This window comes from Anser anser (genome assembly GCF_964211835.1).
Source record: "Anser anser genome assembly, chromosome: 11".
In the NCBI taxonomy this organism is placed as follows: domain Eukaryota; kingdom Metazoa; phylum Chordata; class Aves; order Anseriformes; family Anatidae; genus Anser; species Anser anser.
This window is the reverse complement of record NC_139732.1, coordinates 1,190,777-1,203,983: the sequence shown is the minus strand read 5'-3', so window position 1 is coordinate 1,203,983 and position 13,207 is coordinate 1,190,777. Positions and strand designations below refer to the sequence as shown.

General features: G+C 48.1%; 1 long non-coding RNA gene across 1 annotated transcript in view; it reads left to right on the top strand.

Moving 5' to 3' along the window:
* The window catches only part of LOC310879937, a 94,073-nt gene extending 81,141 nt beyond the window's left edge, over positions 1 to 12,932 (top strand). The window contains exon 2 of the long non-coding RNA XR_014571266.1: positions 12,671 to 12,932. This is a non-coding gene — a long non-coding RNA (uncharacterized lncRNA). The remainder of the gene's footprint in view (positions 1 to 12,670) is intronic.
* The last annotated feature ends 275 nt before the right edge of the window (positions 12,933 to 13,207 follow it).

Sequence of the window (13,207 nt, the reverse complement as noted above, 5' to 3'; positions counted from 1 at the left end):
CACCACTGGGGATGCAGTGAAGTGAGTCCAGAGAGTGCACTGGCATCACCGATGATGCAGTACAGTGAGTCCAGTGAGTGCACTGGCACTACTGGGGATGTAGTGCAGTGACTCGAGAGAGTGCACTGGCACCACTGGGGATGCAGTGCAGTGAGTCCAGAGAGTGCACTGGCAGCAGTGGGGATGCAGTGCAGTGAGTCCAGAGAGTGCACTGGCACCACTGGGGATGCAGTGCAGTGAGTCCAGAGACTTCACTGGCACCACTGGGAATGCAGTGCAGTGAGTGCAGAGAGTGCACTGGCACCACTGGGGATGCACTGCAGTGAGTCCAGAGAGTGCACTGGCACCACTGGTGATGCAGTGCAGTGAGTCCAGAGAGTGCACTGGCACCACTGGGGATGCACTTCAGTGAGTCCAGAGAGTGTACTGACACCACTGGGGATGCGGTGCAGTGAGTCCAGAGAGTGCACTGGCACCACTGGGGATGCAGTGCAGTGAGTCCAGACAGTGCACTGTCACCACTGGGGATGCACTGCAGTGAGTCCAGAGACTGCACTGGCACCACTGGGGATGCAGTGCAGTGAGTCCAGAGAGTGCACTGGCACCACTGGGGATGCAGTGCAGTGAGTCCAGAGAGTGCACTGGCACCACTGGTGATGCAGTCCAGTGAGTCCAGTGAATGCACTGGCACCACTGGGGATGCTGTGCAGTGAGTGCAGAGAGTGCACTGGCACCACCTGTGATGCAGTACAGTGTGTCCAGTGAGTGCACTGGCACCACTGGGGATGCAGTGCTGTGACTCCGGAGAGCGCACTGGCACCACTGGGGATGCAGTGCAGTCAGTCCAGTGAGTGCACTGGCACCACTGGGGATGCAGTGGAGTGAGTGCAGAGAGTGCACTGGCACCACTGGGGATGCACTTCAGTGAGTTCAGAGAGTGCACTTGCACCACTTGGGATGGGTTTCAAGCCAACTGCATTAACCGCTCATGCTTCTTTCTTATGAGACGTTAGTGAACCAATTACATAGCCTTGTCAAGACTAAATCACAGGTAAAAATCCTGTACATCTCATGTGGCCAACCACTCCCAACTAGGATTCCAAGAACCAGGAGGTTCGGTGAAAATAGGGCTAGTGCTATTAGAGGGGTGATTATTAGGGTGAGCCCTAAGCTGTCTTTAATGGAGAAGTATGGGTGGAATGGGATTTTGTCGCAGTCTGATACGATTCCTAGTGGGTTATTTGAGCCTGATTCGTGTAGGAAGGTTAGGTGGACTAGGGTGATTCCTGCAATTAGGAAGGGCAGTAGGAAGTGGATGGCGAAGAATCGGGTTAAGGTTGGATTGTCTACTGAGAATCCTCCTCAGGCTCATTCTACTAGAGTTTGCCCAATGTACGGGATGGCTGAGAATAGGTTGGTGATTACGGTGGCCCCTCAGAATGACATTTGTCCTCATGGTAGGACATACCCTACGAAGGCAGTTGCTATTAGGGTGAGTAGGAGGATTACTCCTGTGTTTCAGGTTTCTTTGTATAGGTAGGAGCCGTAGTAGAGGCCTCGTCCGATGTGTAAGTAGATGCAGATAAAGAAGAGCGAAGCACCGTTGGCGTGGAGGTTGCGGATGAGCCATCCGTACTGGACGTCTCGGCATGTGTGAGCTACTGAGGAGAAGGCGAGTGAAGTGTCTGCGGTGTAGTGTATGGCTAGTAGCAGGCCTGTTAGGATTTGTGTGGCTAAGCAGATGGCTAGAAGGGAGCCGAAGTTTCATCAGGCAGAGATGTTGGAGGGGGCGGGTAGGTCGATTAGGGAGTTGTTGATTATTTTTAGTAGGGGATGGGATTTGCGGATGTTAGGGGCCATTAGTGAGTCTGTGTGTTATTAGGATTATTACCAGGATGGAGAGGGCGAAGGATCCTAGGTAGGCCTTAATTAGCCCTGTGTGTATTGAGGTTGCGGCTTTGCTTGCGGCTACTTGTAGTTCAGCAAGGCCCTCTGGCCCTATTTTTTTGAGTCAGGAGAGGTCGATCAAGTGTAGGGCAATGTTTTGTCCCTTTTCTAGTAGGTTTTTGGAGAAGAATCGGTGTACTAGGGGGTTGAAGTACCCTAATGCAGAGGAGAAGTTTATGAGGGGGTTTGGTTTGGGGTGAGTGAGGGTGTGTGTTATGTTCGATAGTTCTAGGGCTAGGATGATTCCTAGGATTGTTATGAGGATGGCAGCGGTTTTGGTGATAAGGGGTATGGTTATTGGGGGGGTTTTGGTTGGTGTGATGAAAGAGGTAATGATTATTCCTGCTGTAATGCTGCCTAGGGCGAGTCGGGTTAGGGGGGCGGTGATTAGTGGGTTGTTTTCGTTTATTGATACTATTGGGGGGATTCGGGTTTGTCCAGCTTGGACTAGGATGGTTATGCGGATGCTGTAGGTTGCGGTGAATGCTGTGGCTATAAGGGTTAGGAGTAGGGCTCAAGTATTTAGGTATGATGTGTTTAAGCTTTCGATGATGAGGTCTTTTGAGTAGAATCCGGCTAGGAATGGGGTTCCTATCAGCGCCAGGTTTCCGATGGTTAGGCAGGAAGTAGTGACTGGGAGTATTTTCTGTAGGCCTCCTATCTTTCGGATATCTTGTTCTCCGTTTAGGTTGTGGATGATAGACCCTGAGCATAGGAATAGTATGGCTTTAAAGAAGGCATGGGTTGAGATGTGTAGGAAGGCTAGTTGTGGGAGGTTTAGTCCGATAGTGACTATTATTAGTCCTAGTTGGCTGGATGTTGAGAAAGCAATGATTTTTTTGATGTCATTTTGGGTTAGGGCGCATGTGGCAGCGAATAGGGTTGATAGAGCACCTAGGCATAGGCAGGCAGTTAGGGCTGTCTGGTTGGTGGCTAGCAGGGGGTGCATGCGGATGAGCAGGAAGATTCCGGCTACTACTATGGTACTGGAGTGCAGTAGGGCTGATACTGGGGTGGGGCCTTCTATTGCTGCGGGCAGTCATGGGTGGAGTCCAAATTGGGCGGATTTTCCTGCGGCTGCGAGGATTAATCCTATGAGGGGGAGGATTGGGGTTTGGTGGGGGTGTACGGCTTGTTGGATCTCTCAGGTGTTGAATGTTGAAGCTAGTCATGCTATGCTCAGGGTCAGTCCGACGTCTCCGATTCGGTTGTAGATTACGGCTCGTAGGGCGGCGGTGTTGGCATCTGCTCGGCCTTGTCATCAGCCGATGAGAAGGAAGGACATGATTCGTACTCCTTCCCAGCCTACGAATAGGAGGAATATGTTGTTTGCGGTTGTTAGGAGGAGTATGGCGACTAGGAATGTCAGTAGGTAGGTGAAAAATTTTGTTACGTATGGCTCTGAGGCCATGTATCATATGGCGAATTGTAGGATTGATCATGTTACAAATAGGGCGATTGGAAGAAATGTTATTGAGTATTGGTCTATTTTTAGGCTCAGGGGGATTTTAAAGTTTATAATGAATTTTCACTCCCAGTGGCAGGTGACAGATTCTACTCCCGAGTAGATGAATGCGGTTGTAGGGGCTAGGCTAATTAGGAATGCGGTTTTAACAGCGCGGGTGGTGGCTTGTGGGGTGTTTTTAAAGTTTTTAAATAGAAATGGCAGGATGATTGGGGTTAGGAGGATTGTCAGCGTGAGTAGTGTGAGGGAGTTGATTAGTAGTGTGGGGTTCACTCCTTTTACTTGGATTTGCACCAAGATGGGTGGTTCCTAAGACCAGTGGATTGCTGTTATCCTTTAAAAGTAAGGGGGCTGAGGTTTTAGGCTCAGATGTAAGAGTTAGCAGCTCTTGTTGGTTAAACCCTCCCCTCGGCAGGTAAGAAGGTTTGAACTTCTATTCTTAGAATCACAGTCTAATGTTTGGTTTAAACTATACTTGCATGAGGGGATTCCGGAGATCAGTTCGGGTTTGAGGATTAGGAGGAATATTGGGATAATGTGGAGTGTTATGAGCAGGTGTTCTCGCGTGGTTGAGTTTTGCATAGATGTGATGTGGGAGGGGATTGAGCCTCGTTGGGTCATTAGTAGTATGAATAAGGTGTAGGAGGCGGTTAGTAGGGTTGCGATTCCTGTTAGGATGATCGTGAAGGCAGATCAGTTGAATAAGGTGATTATAATGGTTAGCTCTGCTATGAGGTTTGTTGTTGGGGGTAAGGCTATGTTTGTTAGATTGGCCAGCAATCATCAGGTAGCTATGAGTGGTAGGAGAGGTTGTAGGCCTCGTGTGAGTAGTAGAATTCGGCTGTGCGTACGTTCATAGTTTGTGTTGGCTAGGCAGAATAGTATGGAGGAAGTTAGTCCATGGGAAATTATTAGGATCATTGCCCCTGAGAATGATCAGTGGGTTTGGATTATTCCTGCGGCGATAACTAGGCCTATGTGGCTAACGGATGAATAAGCGATTAGTGATTTTAGGTCTGTCTGTCGTAGGCAGATTGAGCTAGTCATTAGGGCGCCTCATAGGGCCAGGGTTAGGAAGGGGTAGTGCAGGAGGTTGGACAGTGGGCCCATAAATAGAGTGACTCGTATAATTCCGTATCCTCCTAGCTTTAGTAGTAGGGCGGCGAGGAGTATTGAGCCTGCGATGGGTGCTTCTACGTGGGCTTTTGGCAGTCAGAGGTGTAGGCCGTATAGTGGGGCTTTTACTATGAATGCTATGAGCAGTGCTAGACCTGATAGTATTCCTGTCCATGAGGTGGATAGGGTTGGGTGGGTTAGTTGTAGGGTTGGCAGGTGCAGGGTGCCAATTTTCACGTATAGGTGTATGATTGTGATTAGCAGGGGTAGAGAGCTTACTGGCGTGTAGAATAGCAGGTAGATGCCAGCGCTTAGGCGTTCTGGTTGGTTCCCCCATCGGGTGATTAAGATTAGGGTGGGAATGAGGGTTGCTTCAAATGAGATGTAAAATAGTGCTAGTTCTGTGGTGGAAAAGGCTAGTAGGATGAATGGCTGGACTGCGACTAAGGTTGAGATAAAGATTCGTTTGCGTTGTAGGGGTTCTTGTTGCAGGTGGTTTTGGCTTGCTATGATTATGAGTGGGAGTAGTCAGCAGGATAGTACTAGGAGGGGGGATGAGATTTGGTCAATTCCTGTTCAGTTGGATAAAAATTTGTAGGGGTAGTAGGTTGGGATTAATCACTGTAGGCTTAGGGCAGCGATTAGGAGGCTGTATAAGGTGGTGTTAGTCCATAGAAATTTTGGTGGAGACAGCAGGGCTGTTGGAAGAAGTATGATTGTGGGTAGGATGATTTTTAGCATTGCAGGAGGTTTAGGTTGTGTAGATGGTCGGAGCCATGTGTGCGGGTGGAGGCTACTAGGATGGCCAGGCCTGTGCCCGCCTCACACGCTGAGAAGGTTAGCATGAGAATTGGTACCATGGTGAATGAGGAGACTTGGTTTTCGATGGATCATATTGATAGGCCTACGAATATCGATAATATTATGCTTTCAAGGCATAGTAGGGCGGATACTAGGTGGGTTCGGTGGAAGGCTAGTCCTAGTCCGCTGAAAATGAAGGCTGAGTAGAAGCTTAAATGTAGGGGCGACATAAGAAAGTTACAGGGTTGGCTGTAATCTGCTGGGTCGAAACCAGCTATCTTTTTGGTTAGACTAACTTTCTGTTATTCTGCTCATTCTAGGCCCCCTTGAATTCACTCGTAGGCCAGTCCGAGTGTTAGGAGAAGGAGGATCACTACAGTTCAGGTGAGGGTCATTAGGGGGGATTGGAGTTGGACGGCTCATGGCAGGGGGAGTAGGAGGGCGATTTCTAGGTCGAATAGGACGAACAGGATGGCTACTGAGGAAGAATCGGACTGAGAATGGTAATCGAGCAGATCCAAGTGGGTCGAATCCACATTCGTACGGTGAGAGTTTCTCTGAGTCGGGGTTTATTTGGGCGAGTCAGAAGTTTAATGCGGTTAGGGCGGCGCTTAGGATTGATGATAGGGCGAATATGAACATGAGTGCGTTCATTGCTCTCCTCTGGGTTTATACCAGATTCTAGAGATTGGAAGTCAATTGTAATTAATATACTAGAAGAGCAAGATCCTCATCAGTAGATGGTTATGTAGAGGAATAGTCAGATGACGTCTACGAAGTGAAGTATCAGGCTGCTGCCTCGAATCCGAAGTGGTGGTCTGATGTAAAGTGGAACTTGATCAGTCGGAAGAGGCAGACGGTCAGGAAGGAGGATCCGATGATTACGTGGAGTCCGTGGAATCCAGTGGCAACGAAGAAGGTAGATCCGTAGACGCTATCGGCGATTGAGAATGGGGCTTCGTGGTATTCTATTGCTTGTAGGGCTGTGAAGTAGAATCCCAGGAGGATCGTTAGGGTTAGGGCGTGGATGGCGTGTTTTCGGTTTCCTTCTGTGATGCTGTGATGGGCTCACGTTACGGTAACGCCTGAGGCTAGTAGGATGGCTGTGTTTAGTAGGGGGACTTCTATCGGGTTGAGTGGTTTAATTCCTGTTGGGGGTCATTGGCCTCCTAGTTCTGGGGTTGGGGCCAGGCTCGAGTGGAAGAACGCTCAGAAGAACCCTAAGAAGAAGAATGCTTCGGATGTGATGAAAAGGATTATGCCGTATCGTAGGCCTTTTTGGACTGTGGGAGTGTGATGGCCTTGGAAGGTGCTTTCTCGTACAATGTCTCGTCATCATTGGAGTATTACTAGGAGTATTGAGATGAGGCCTAGGGTTAGTAGTATGGATGAGTTGTAGTGGAATCACATGATTAATCCTGAGGTTGTGAGTAGGGCGGCGGCTGCCCCGAAGATTGGTCAAGGGCTTGGGTCAACTATGTGGTATGAGTGTGCTTGGTGTGCCATTAGATGTTTTCTTGTAAGTATAGGCTTAGAAGGAGCACGAAGACGTAGGCCTGGATTATGGCTACTGCTACTTCTAGGATGGTTAGGAGTAGTAGGATGATTATTGTTAGGATGGATACTGCAGGAAGGGTGGGTATTAATGCAATGGAGGCTGTAGAGATGAGTTGGATGAGTAAGTGTCCTGCTGTAAGGTTGGCTGTAAGGCGGACTCCGAGGGCTAGGGGGCGGATTAGTAGGCTGGTTGTTTCGATCAGGATTAGTGCGGGGATTAGGGGTGTAGGGGTACCTTCGGGTAATAGGTGGGCTAAAGAGGCTGATGGTTGGTTTCGTAGGCCTGTTAGTAGTGTGGCGAGCCATAGTGGGAAGGCTAGGGCTATGTTCATAGATAGTTGGGTGGTTGGGGTGAATGTATATGGAAGGAGGCCTAGAAGGTTGATTGTAAGAAGTATGATTATTAGGGATGTAAATATTATGGCTCATTTGTGGCCATTTTTGTTGAGTGGGACTATTAGTTGTTTTGTGATTAGGTGAAGGAGTCATGTTTGGATAGTAGAAAGGCGGTTGTTGATTCATCGGTTGTTTGGGGACGGGAATAGTAGGGCTGGGAAGAGTAGGGATAGTAGGATTAAGGGGATGCCAAATAGATTGGGGCTGGAAAATTGGTCAAAGAAGCTTAGGTTCATGGTCAGGATCATGGTGTGGGTTTGGTAGTGAGGGAGGTCTTATTTGATGGGGGGTTGGTTGTGGTGAAGGCTAGTAGTTTTGGTTGGATGAGGAGTGCTAGGGTTAATCAGGTTATAATTATGATTGAAAATCATGGTGCGGGGTTAAGCTGTGGCATATCATTAAGGAGGGGGAAGTCCCTCTTTGGCTAGCTTAAAAGGCTAGTGCTGTTGCATAGCTTCTTAATGATTAGGATGATGATAGAAGGGACGATCAGGCCTCGAAATGTGGGAGTGGGGTTGATTCTACTACAATGGGTATGTAGCTGTGATTAGCCCCGCAAATTTCTGAGCATTGTCCGTAAAAAATCCCAGGCCGGGTGGTAATGAATGAAGTTTGGTTTAGTCGGCCTGGGATTGCGTCTGTTTTAACTCCGAGCGTTGGGACTGCTCAGGAGTGGAGTACGTCTCCTGCAGTAATGATCACGCGGATGGGGGATTCTATTGGGATAACTACGCGGTGGTCAACTTCTAGCAGTCGGAAGTGGCCGTTGGGTAAGTCTGGGGTGGGCACTATGTAGGAGTCGAATGATAGGTCTTTGAAGTCTGTGTATTCGTAGCTTCAGTATCATTGGTGGCCGATGGCTTTTAGGGTGAGGTCTGGTTCGTCGATTTTGTCCATTATGTAGAGGATTTGTAGGGATGGGAGGGCGAGGAGTACCAGGACGATAGCAGGTAGGATTGTCCAGATCAGCTCTACTTCTTGGGCGTCTACAGCATTGGACGAGAGTTTTTCTGTTAGTATGTGGGCTAAAAGGTAGAGAACTAGGCTGCAGATAGCTAGGGCAACGATTAGGGCGTGGTCGTGGAATTCAACGAGTTCTTCTATGATGGGTGATGAGGCGTCTTGGAATCCTAGTTGGGAGTGGTTGGCCACATGAGATGTACAGGATTTTTACCTGTGATTTAGTCTTGACAAGGCTATGTAATTGGTTTACTAACGTCTCATAAGAAAGAAGCATGAGCGGTTAATGCAGTTGGCTTGAAACCAGCATGTGAGGGTTCGATTCCTTCCTTTCTTGTACTTGGACGAAGGCCGGTTCCTCGAAAGTATGGTATGGGGGAGGGCAGCCGTGGATTCATTCAACGTTTGTGGTAGTTAGTTCTGGTTGTAGGACTTTTCGTTTGGCCGGAAAGGCTTCTCAGATGATGAATATTAGTATGATTACGGCTACTATTGAGATTAGGGAGCCGATGGAGGAAATGGTGTTTCATAGTGTGTAGGCGTCGGGATAGTCCGAGTATCGTCGGGGTATTCCTGCTAGGCCTAGGAAGTGCTGGGGGAAGAACGTTAGGTTTACTCCTGTAAATATTACCCCGAAGTGGGCTTTTGCTCATGTTTGGTGTAGGGTAAACCCAGTGAGTAGTGGGAATCAGTGAGTAAATCCTGCTAGAGGCCATCCTAGTATAGGTAGAAGGTAAGTAAGGCCAATTTGGGGCTGTAAACTAGGATGATGGCGATTCAGCCTAAGTGGGAGATGGACGAGAAGGCTAGGATTTTGCGTGTTTGTGTTTGGTTCAGTCCTATTCAGCCTCCTAGTGCTGTTGAGGCTAGGGCCATGGCGGTGAGTAGAGCTGGGTCGAGGGATTTGGATGTTAGTAGGAGCAGGGTTAGTGGGGGGAATTTTATGAGGGTCGAGAGTAGCAGGGCTGTTATTAGTGGCGATCCTTGTAGTACTTCTGGGAATCAGAAGTGAAATGGCACTAGGCCCAGTTTAATAGCGATTGCTGCTGTCAGTAGTAGACAGGAGGTTGGGTGGTTTATTTGTGTGATGTCTCATTGGCCGGTGACTCAGGCATTGGTTATGCTAGAGAATAGGACCAGGGCGGAAGCAGCTGCTTGGGTTAGGAAGTATTTCGTTGCGGCTTCTACTGCTCGTGGGTGGTGGGATTTGGCAATTAGGGGAATGATGGCTAGTGTGTTGATCTCCAGTCCTGTCCAGGCCAGAACTCAGTGGTTGCTGGAAATTGTGATTGTGGTGCCCAAGATGAGGCTGAAGGTTATGATTGGGGTCGCGTAAGGGTTCATTAGTAGAGGAGGGGGTTAAACCATCATTTTCGGGGTATGGGCCCGATAGCTTGATTAGCTGACTCTACTAGAAAATAATATAAGGGAAGTATGGAGAATTTTGATTTCTCTTGTGTGGGTTCAATTCCTACTTTTCTAAGGTCAACAGGAAATGAGAGGGCTGTTATACCTCTATGTTCACTTTATCATAGTGACCCTTTGTAGTTCAGGCACATTTCCTTATGTAAGGAGGTAGGCCTGCATAGCAGATAGGTATGCTGATGTGTCAGAGGCACAGAGCTAGTGTGAGGGGTAGGAAGTTTTTTCATAGTAGGTGCATTAGTTGGTCATATCGGAATCGTGGGTATGAAGCTCGGACCCATAAGAAACCAGAAGATAGTAGGAGGACTTTTGTGGCTAGGATGACGGGGAATAGTTCTGTGGGTGGCCCTAGGGCGCTTGGGTTTAGGAATATGATGGCTGTAAGTGTATTTATTAGCATAATGTTCACATATTCAGCTAGGAAGAATAAGGCGAAGGGTCCTGCGGCGTATTCAACGTTAAACCCTGAGACTAGCTCAGATTCACCCTCTGTGAGGTCAAAAGGAGCTCGGTTTGTCTCTGCTAGGGTGGATACGTATCATATTATTGCTAGGGGTCATGAGGAGAAAATGAAGTATAGAGGCTCCTGTGCGACGGCAAAGGAGCTGAGTGTGTAGCTTCCGCTTAGTATGATTATTGATAGCAGGATTATGGCCAGTGTCACTTCGTATGAAATGGTCTGTGCTACTGCCCGTAGGGCTCCGATTAGTGCGTATTTTGAGTTCGAGGCTCAGCCTGATCATAGGACTGAGTAGACGGCTAGGCTTGACATGGCTATTAGGAAGAGAACTCCGAGGTTTAGATCTGCTAGGGGAAATGGGAGTGGTAGTGGTGCTCAAGTGGTGAGGGCTAGGACAAGGGCTAGTATTGGTATCAGAATGAATAGAAGTGGGGAAGAGGTAGAGGGTCGGATGGGCTCTTTGGTAAATAGTTTCAGTCCGTCCGCAAATGGTTGAAGTAGGCCAAAAGGCCCGACAACGTTAGGGCCTTTGCGGGATTGTATGTAGCTTAGGATTTTCCGTTCTACTAGGGTTAGGAAGGCTACGGCAATCAGGATTGGGATGATGTATAGGAGGGATATAATGAGGCAGCTTAGTGTTGTTATTTGAATCATGGGTGAAGCTAGGGAGAGGATTTGAACCTCTGGGGAAAGGGCTTAAGCCTTCTGCACTTGCCGGGCTCTGCCACTCTAGCTGGTCCTTTTCTAGGATTGAAAGTGGTGGGGGAAGGCCCTCTTCACGGTTTAGTTGGTTTCACTGCTTAGAGGGGGGGGGCGTGCTTGTGGTATTGGCCCCACTTTCCCGGTCCTTTCGTACTGGGGAGAGTGTGTCATAGATAGAAACCGACCTGGATTGCTCCGGTCTGAACTCAGATCACGTAGGACTGTTAATCGTTGAACAAACGAACCCTTAATAGCGGCTGCACCATTAGGATGTCCTGATCCAACATCGAGGTCGTAAACCCCCCTGTCGATATGGGCTCTTGAGGGGGATTGCGCTGTTATCCCTGGGGTAGCTTGGTCCATTAATCAATTATATTGGGTCTGGTCACTGTTAGCACTTTGAGGGGTAGCTCTAGGTAAAGAGGTATGGTCTTGTTTTTGGAGGATTTGTTCTCCTCCAAGGTCGCCCCAACCGAAAAATATCGACCAGGCTCTGCGATGGTAGTGGCCCCAGTGGGGTTGATTGAGGATTCGCGGTGGTCGTTGATTTTTAAGTTCCACAGGGTCTTCTCGTCTTATGTTCACATCCCCGCTTTTGCACGGGGAGATCAATTTCACTGATTATCTGTGAGAGACAGTTAAGACCTCGTTTAGCCATTCATACAAGTCTCGATTTATGGGACAATTGATTGCGCTACCTTTGCACGGTTAGGATACCGCGGCCGTTAAACCTAAGTCACCGGGCAGGCATCACCTTCAATACTTGTTTAATTTGCTGAAGGCTATGTTTTTGGTAAACAGTCGGGCCTTATTAATTTGCCGAGTTCCTTTCACAGATTTTAATCGCTCTTATAGGCGCTCCTGAGTCGGGTTAACAGGGTTAGTTAATACGTGGTCTTGTAGGGGTTTTTGTATCTGTCTAGGTCTGTTAATAATGTTTCTATGTAAGCTTGCGCCGTTAGAGGGGTGTGGCCCTGAGTTACTTATTTTAGCATTAATTCTCCTATATTCATAGGTTGACCTGTTTGTGATAAGGGAATCATCTTATTTTGGTATTTTTAGGTGGTGGAGCTTTGACGCACTCTTTTTTGATGGCTGCTTTAGGGCCCACGGTAGGATCAGTAGTAAGAATTATCCGCTAGTCGAGGTTGTGTCCTTTTTTAATGGAGCTGTCCCTCCATTAAATAGCTCTTAATCATCTCATTAGGGTTCAGGATGTCCGGTAGGGAGGATTAAGGGGGAACTTAGATTCGTTTCACAGGTAACCAGCTATCACCCAGCTCGGTTGGCTTTTCACCTCTACTGACAAGTCATCCCACTCTTTTGCAACAGAGACGGGTTCGCTCTCTTTAACTGCTTGAAAGTAGCTCGCTTGGGTTTCGGGGGGGCAAACTTTAGTTCACTTTGCTTGGTTGTTCTCGCTAAACCATGATGCAAAAGGTACAAGGGTTGATCTTTGCTGTCTGTCGCTTTGATTGTTTCACTGCTATTTCATCTTTCCCTTACGGTACTGGGGTCTCTATCGCGTCTAAGTGTCTTTTCTATCGCCTATACTAAGACTGTAAAATGCTTTAGTTTAATTAGTTTAGTAAATTCTTTAGTTTTGGTGTACTATTTGTGTGGTTGAGCTAGAGGGGGGGCTTCAAGACGATCCGGTCTAGTAGATATCTTTCAGGTGTAAGCTGAGTGCTTTGGTGTTATAGCTACGTCTTGATATTCTAAGTACACCTTCCGGTACACTTACCTTGTTACGACTTACCTCATCTTCAGCGTATTTATGGTATTAGTTATGTGGGATGTGGCTTTTGAGGAGGGTGACGGGCGGTATGTACGTGCCCCAGGGCCGGCTTAAAGTAGGCTCTATTGTCCCACTTTACTGCTAAATCCGCCTTCCAGAAGTGGTTTCACGCTTCTTTCCGTGTGCCCTATGAATAGGGAATGTAGCCCATTTCTTCCACTCCATAGGCTATACCTTGACCTGTCTTATTAGCGGGGTGCTATTGTGTCCACTGTTGTGCTCTCATTCGAGGTGGGCTGGCGACGGCGGTATGTAGGCTGTGTTGGCAAGGGGTGGTTGGGTTAATCGGGGATTATCGATTGTAGAACAGGCTCCTCTAGGTGGGTTTGGGGCACCGCCAAGTCCTTAGAGTTTTAAGCGTTTGTGCTCGTAGTTCTCTGGCGGATACTTCGGTAAAGTAAGTATCAAGATTTAGGGCCAGGCATAGTGGGGTATCTAATCCCAGTTTGGGCCCTGGCTTTCGTGGGTTTAAATCAGTCGTTAGTTCCTAAGATCATCTTAATGGTGTGTTTAGGTGCATCTTGGGCTTATGACAGCTCAGTTGCATTTTGATCTTAGTTAGCTAGGATAGGCATTTTAC